The sequence below is a fragment of the Corticium candelabrum genome, chromosome 10 (genome assembly GCF_963422355.1).
Source record: "Corticium candelabrum chromosome 10, ooCorCand1.1, whole genome shotgun sequence".
Classification (NCBI taxonomy): domain Eukaryota; kingdom Metazoa; phylum Porifera; class Homoscleromorpha; order Homosclerophorida; family Plakinidae; genus Corticium; species Corticium candelabrum.
The window spans coordinates 6,325,936-6,332,769 of NC_085094.1; the positions used below are offsets into that span (position 1 = coordinate 6,325,936).

The following is a 6,834-nucleotide window of genomic DNA, read 5'->3' on the forward strand; positions in this document are numbered from 1 at the left end:
CTTTAGAATACTTTACAGAGGACAACATAGAAGCTAACAAGTGGAAGACTGACGAAATAGAGGTGGATGAATCCAAAGAAAAATATAAGTTTGGACGATTTAGAGATCCAGATACTAGAACATAGTCAGGCATATTCAGATGTTGGGTTACAGAAGTAATAAGGAAAAGTGGAGCTGTTGCTGAGAGAGCCATAATAGGGACAGTAGGCAGGCAAGAACGAATAAAACTTAGTTCCTTGTAAGAAGGTCTAAATGTAGACCCCCACTCTTCGATCAGATGTACTTCATCAATAGCAATGAAGGAGATTGCTGTCTTCAATTGCCTAGACAATGCGTTTCGCCAAAAACTTGATGTGATCGCTTCTGGAGACGTATAAACTAGACAAACCACTGTTACCCACCATTGCCTGACCAAAAGATTGTCCAATACTACTCACTTAGTTTGTACTTGCTGGAAGAAATGTCTTTCAACAGTTTCTCGTCTGACAAGGACTCAATTCGTGTGACAAACACTCCCTTTTTTACCAGTTTGGCGACCTTGAATCATCAGGAGGCTAATAACTAAAGCAAACTGGCTGCTTCAAGCAACTACACCTACCTGATCATGCATCAATGATATCAGCGGGCTAATGATCACACACACTCCGTTCAAGAGAAGGGCAGGCAGTAGGTAGCACAAAGACTTGCCGCCCGAAGTCTTCAGTCGAACAAACACATCCTTGTTCGAAAGAATCGCCTTGGAGGCCTCAAGCTGACCTTCACGAAAACTATGGTGTCCAAATACGTCGGAAAGAACAGATTTCAGACCGAGTTCAAAATTCGCGCTTTCAGAAGCCATTCCGCGCTTTGTGAAGAGTCTGCGCACAGCTGTGCGGATCAAGTACCCTATGCTATGTCTGAGACCTACCACTCTGGTACTAATAAAAAGATTCTACCATTCCGTAACAGCCTACCCAAAGGGTTCCCACCTCCCAGCTTACCGTGTCTTGTACGCCTTCTGAAAACATCCTGCAGGTTGTTCAACGTAAGAGATATATTGGCGATCGCAGGAGAAACGCGTCCACGTCCAAGAGACTTTCTGTGTGACACATGAGAATAGCACTTACACTAATCGTGTTAGTAGCCCGAGGCTTTGTGACATACGAGCTAAGATGATCATCTAACAGCATAAACGGTAGGCGGTATGATCCCACCAGCGTTTTCGTGTTATACGGGAACCGGTCACGACGCGCGAGAGGGTCTGGTACGAGGCTAGTTGCAGACGCATTTGGACGTGAGAGAACTCACAATCGTTTCGTACGCTTTCAAGTAGTCTTTGTTCATCTGGTCGACTTGAACTATACAACTGTTAGCTTCCACTTGAATTTTGCTAGCAGCGCAGCTTCGGGATATCTTTCTGATCAGTGGAAAAGTGAGATAGTAGTTGTAGTAAATCAGAATCGGTTTCTGAAACAAACGATAAATACTAGCAAAGAAACATGGACCTCCGTAAAAATCTTTTTGTATAGCTACACTATAGAGTGGTCGTAGCTAGACGGCGTGTTGTCGATGCAATGGCAACGATCGCCTTTCATTGTGTATGGTATCGTTAGCCCGTTGAAATTTGAGTCGATTTACAAAACATGCAGTCGCGACGTCATAGGCTTACCAAACCCAATGTGTGGTGTGTGTGTGTGTGTGTGTGTGTGTGTGTGTGTGTGTGTGTGTGTGTGTGTGTGTGTGTGTGTGTGTGTGTGTGTGTGTGCCTAGTGCGCGGTTGCCATTCTACAACTTAAACTAAACAGTTGCATGCATGCACGAGATTCGAATTTCAGGGTGGCGCTCGTACTGTAGGAGTCTGCAGGGGCGTACGCAGGATTTCTCTAGAGGGGGTTCGTTGTAGGCGCGCCGAAAAGTTAAGTGCTGTACTACTTTATAGATTTATATTATTTTTTACAGATAATTTCAATGTATCCAAAATCGGGAGTCTCGTTGTGTCTTCTGCTGTCCCCATATGTAATGGTGCTGTGTAGTTGCGCTCATGCGGCATTGCCTAATTCGAATTCCGCCATTACCTAGCGCCTAGAGGGGGTTCGTCCGAACCCCCTCGAACCCCCTCTGCGTACGCCCCTGGTCTGCCAGAATACCACATCGTGTCATATTATAATAGATGTGGTGTATGAAACCGGATATAGTTGTCTAGAGGTGCAGTTACGATAGCCTCTAGAGGTGCACTGTACATTGGGGTTCTGCGTTCTGTGATTGCTTCAATGTGTCTAGAAACAGATCTTACGTGGTTGAATCAGTGAATTCGTGATTACCTTTTTTTGAGTTGAACAAATTAAAGTGCGTGAGAGTTGTACGTATACTGTACAGTCAACAACTGGCGACAAGGATGCGTGGCCACGGGAAGACATGATTATAAGCTGGAAGAATTCAACGTACGAGATGCTAGCGCAGGAGTTGATAACATATACAAAGAGCGTTTCCTCTTGTACTGCGCTGAGAATGGGTTAGATTACGCACGCAAACATGCAAGCATGCAGAAAGAGTATCGTATCTAGAGTATTCTTGATTTGTGTCGGCACTGCAACAAACAAATACAATGTAACTACCTTTCCTGAAGACGTTGGCCAGATCAGATACGCCACAAAACAGAAATTGAATGTGTTGTATCGATCTATAGTCATTTTGAACTGCACATCCTTGTGATTGCAGAGAGATTCCGTTTCTATACCAACGTCTTCAAAAAAGGGTGCATGAGACCATTGCGAATTGCATGGCCCGAATTAATGGCGCAGGTTGTATTGTCGAACCAGTACTGCATGCGATTTCTTGGACCACCACTCAGGAATCAACTAGTGTGTGCAGGAAGCAGTGCAGAAAAGATCTTGTCGAATAGAGCTGACCTTGACTACAGCAGTCCACATTGTACAAGCAGCTAAAACTGCGAGAGACAAAACATATGCCCTATACTACAAGGCGACCACAAGCGAAGCAAGTTGAGACGGTGTTGACCGTCCAACGTGACACAATTAACAGGAAAAGTCTAGGAAGCGAAGCAAAGGATGCTATAGATGTGGCGGACGTGGACATCACCCCAGCACGTGCAAGCTCAAGTCACAAAGTGTCATTTCTGCAAGGGACAAATTCATATCAGAAAAGCATATCGCCTAAGATCCCAACAGGATGAGCTAAAAAAGAGCAACACAGCGGTACGTGCCACAGTGGAAGACAAGGCCCAATCTACCCGCCAAATTGATACAGATGCGGTCACAGTGTTGTGTTTGCTCAATCTGCTGTCAGATACCATTGAAGGTGGACACATCAGCCACGGTGACGGTAATATCAATTGGTGTATATGAGCAGTATCTGTCTCATGTCCAGCTTTATTCAAGTACGTACAGTGATACTAAAGACGTACAGCGAAGAAGGCCTGAAGATGAGGCAACAGTGTACCGGTGAGATACGGTGAGCGGCATGCTACTGCAAAAATAGTGATAGTAGAGGTAAATGCTAAATCAGCTATTCTTGGGAGGAACTGGCTGAGTAAGACCCGGCTTGATTGCTGATCTTCGTTCTCGATGTAGAGACATAATATGTTTGACTCCAAACAGATCGAGGTTTCTAAGGTTATTTGGTCCTGGCGTGGGTACTGCATGAAGCAAAAATTACAATGACAGCTGATGCTAGATGGAGGTTTCACAGCGCTCGACCAGTATCTTATGCCCCTCACGAAAAAGCCAGTAAGAAAATATATATATTTTCTCACGGTACAGTGAGACTGTGCATGTGGCGGCTATTAGGTTACAATAACCCTAGTTGGATATGGAAGGTTATCCAATGCCAAACCCCAGCATCTGTTTGCAGCCCTAGCTGGAGGAAGATCTTTGACCTTCACACCTTGATCTGACACAAGCGTAAACTATCAGTACACGTACCAATAAAGGCTTATTCACTTCTACTTGGATGACGTTTGGAGTATGTTCAGTATGTGGAATTTGGCAATGAACTATGGACAACTCCTTGTCAGAAATTCCTAGTTAAATCATCTGCTATCTTGATGACATCTTGTTAGTTGGGGAAATTATGAATAACGCAAGCAGAGGTTGTTAGCAGTGCTAATAAGAAGATTGGATACGATTGGTATGAGACTGAAACAGCTTAAGTGGAATATTTAGGTCACATTATCGCTGAGCAAAGCATCTAGCCCCGGAGACTAAGGTCAAGGCAATTAAAGATGTGTCAGAACCAAGAAATGTCACAGACCTCAACGCGTAATTTTCTGGGAGTACTCAACTATTATGAGCTGTTTTGCCTAATTTGTCAACAACTTTGCATCCTCTGTATGTGTTATTAAGCAAGAATCCATCTTCAAACTGGAGTGGGGATCCAAGAAAAGAGAAGCATTCCAGGAAGCCAAACAGAAGTACTGGAATCAGATTTCCTGACACACTATGACCTGAAAAAACCAGTGAGTATGAGTTGCAATGCATGACCTTACGAAGTAGGTGCCTGTCTGACACACATAATGCTGGATGGCACAAAGAGACCCAAACATCCAGAACCCTATCAACAGTGGAGAAAAAGTACGCCCAACTGGAAAAGAAGTCATTAGCCTTAGTATACAGAAGCAATTTTACAAATACATACATAGTGAGCAGAGAGTTAACGTTGGTTACAGACCATCAATCGCTTCTAGAGATCTTGGGACCTCATGAAGGCATTCCAACTTTGGCAGCAGCCCAGTTACAACGTTGGGCACTGCTTCTCAGTGTGTACAATTATAAACTGATACTCAATTCAGAAATCAACAATAAGGAAGCAGATTTATTGTCTAGATTGCCAATACAGAGTGATTGACATCAATGAGGACATTTATCATGTGGACTACTGTGAACAGTTGCCAGTGACTGCAACTAAGATAGCAAGGCAAGCTCAGAGAGATCCAGGGAGAAAGGCTTGTGAATATACCCAAACTGGATGGAAAACCTCGGGGTATCTGTGTTAGAGCCTTACATGAGACAAATCCATAGTATTTGCCTATAGATAATGGATGTCTACTCTGGGGAAGTCGAGTAATTATACCAACAACGTTATGTTCGGTGGAGACTGAAGATATTTATGATGAGAATCTGGGAGTAGTGCGGATGAAGATTTTGGCAATGAGTTTCATCTAGTGGTTCAATCTTGATAGAGATTTGGAAGACTTGGCAAGAAATGTGAGATATGTCAGAGTCAAAGGGGAGACCAGCTCGAGTCTCACCATCCCACCCATGGATCTAGCCATTAATGCCTTAATTGGGAGCTGGTTCAAGCTGACTTTGCTGAACTATCAAGAAGACAATATATGTTGATGGTCGATGCTTTTTTTGAAATGGTCAGAAGTACATGAGTTAGGTATTTGCCTATGCCACTACAGAGCATACTATGGATGCTATGCATGAGGAGGACTGGACCTTCAGTTATCATGGCTTACCTATAAGAGGTTAGTGACAGACAACGACCCCAATTTAGGTCGCACAAGTTTCAGATGTTTATGAAGGTCAATGGAATTCGACATCAGTTGACCCCACCCTATCGGCTACCATCCTATACTGAGGAACTGGGTGCAAGAACTAAAAAGAGTTTGAAGAGTCGCTTCATCTGATAGATTCATTAGTCATCAAACATCATCATTGTTATTGCAATATCAAATAACAAATACAGCTACAGGAAAAGCTTCTGTAAACTTATGTTGAAGCAAGAAATAAGAACTAAATAGAAGCCCTTTTATGACCAGAAACAGAGAACAATATCCGAGATAAGCAGAAGGATTAATGTGAAAATGCTACATCTCAAGTAAGACACTTGGAACTTGGATCAACCATAATGTTTGGAACTCAAGACAAGACAGTAAAAGGAAGGTGGCTAGGTGGTACAGTATTCAGAAACTTGGTCCCACGAACTACTTGGTGAAAGTGGGAGGAAGACTTCAAGTATTAGATAGGTACACGTGAACCAACAAGATCCGAAGATGAGAGGAGTATGCCACAAGCAGCAGAAACGGAAGAACATCAATTTCTGTGGCTAGATGGGATGTTTAGTGTGTTTGTTTGTTTGTTTGGTTGTTTTGTTTCTAATTGTTGTCCCCAGTGGGAACTACATCATTTACATGATGTGAAAGGAAGTTCAATAATAATAATTCTTACTAGCTTAGGGTTAGGGTTAGAGTTAGGGTTACTAGAGCATACGGATTACACGAAAACATGTACCTCTCTGGGACTTACCTACCGGGTTGGTGGGCGCCGAGTTGTGGGTAAAGACCCCACTTACCCTACCTAGAGGGTAATGATGATATGGTTATAACAGACGATCTGGAGGATGGTCATCTGGATTAGGAAGCAGCTGGGGGAGCGGTAGTAAAGGCAGTTCATTTGGTCGTTCGTCCAGATCCAGTGGTAGCTCCAGGAGCAGATCAACACCAGGTCAGTCGTCTTCCCAAGCAATGTAACACACAAATATAATTGACTACATTTGATGCATTTGCAGAATTTGGTGGTACATCAAGGTGTTGACATGCATTCTGATGAAGGTACCAGTAGCCTTGAATACTGCCGATTGAAATTGGGGATGTTTTATATTGTTTGGGTTGAAATGGTGTCATCCCATTCAATTTAATGTGCTTTACATGTCAAACTGTTTCAATTTTGTAACACCGGCTTGCAACGTAGTTATCTCAAAATGTTGCCAATTATACTAAGTTTGCACACAAGTTGTGGACAAAACGCTTTCCACTCATAACATTTGATCTAACGTTGTTGATGAGAACCGCTGCTCATTCGAAAAGTTATTATATAGCTACAATATGCTTGT

At 43.1% G+C, this 6,834-nt stretch overlaps 1 protein-coding gene across 1 annotated transcript in view; it reads right to left on the reverse strand.

The window, feature by feature from the left end:
- Positions 1-6,692: 6,692 nt before the first annotated feature.
- Positions 6,693-6,834, reverse strand: part of LOC134186073 (uncharacterized) — a 4,743-nt gene continuing 4,601 nt past the window's right edge. The window contains exon 9 of the mRNA XM_062653982.1: positions 6,693-6,834. This exon is cut by the window's right edge and continues 267 nt beyond it. The gene's annotated coding sequence lies outside the window, so the exon portion shown is untranslated.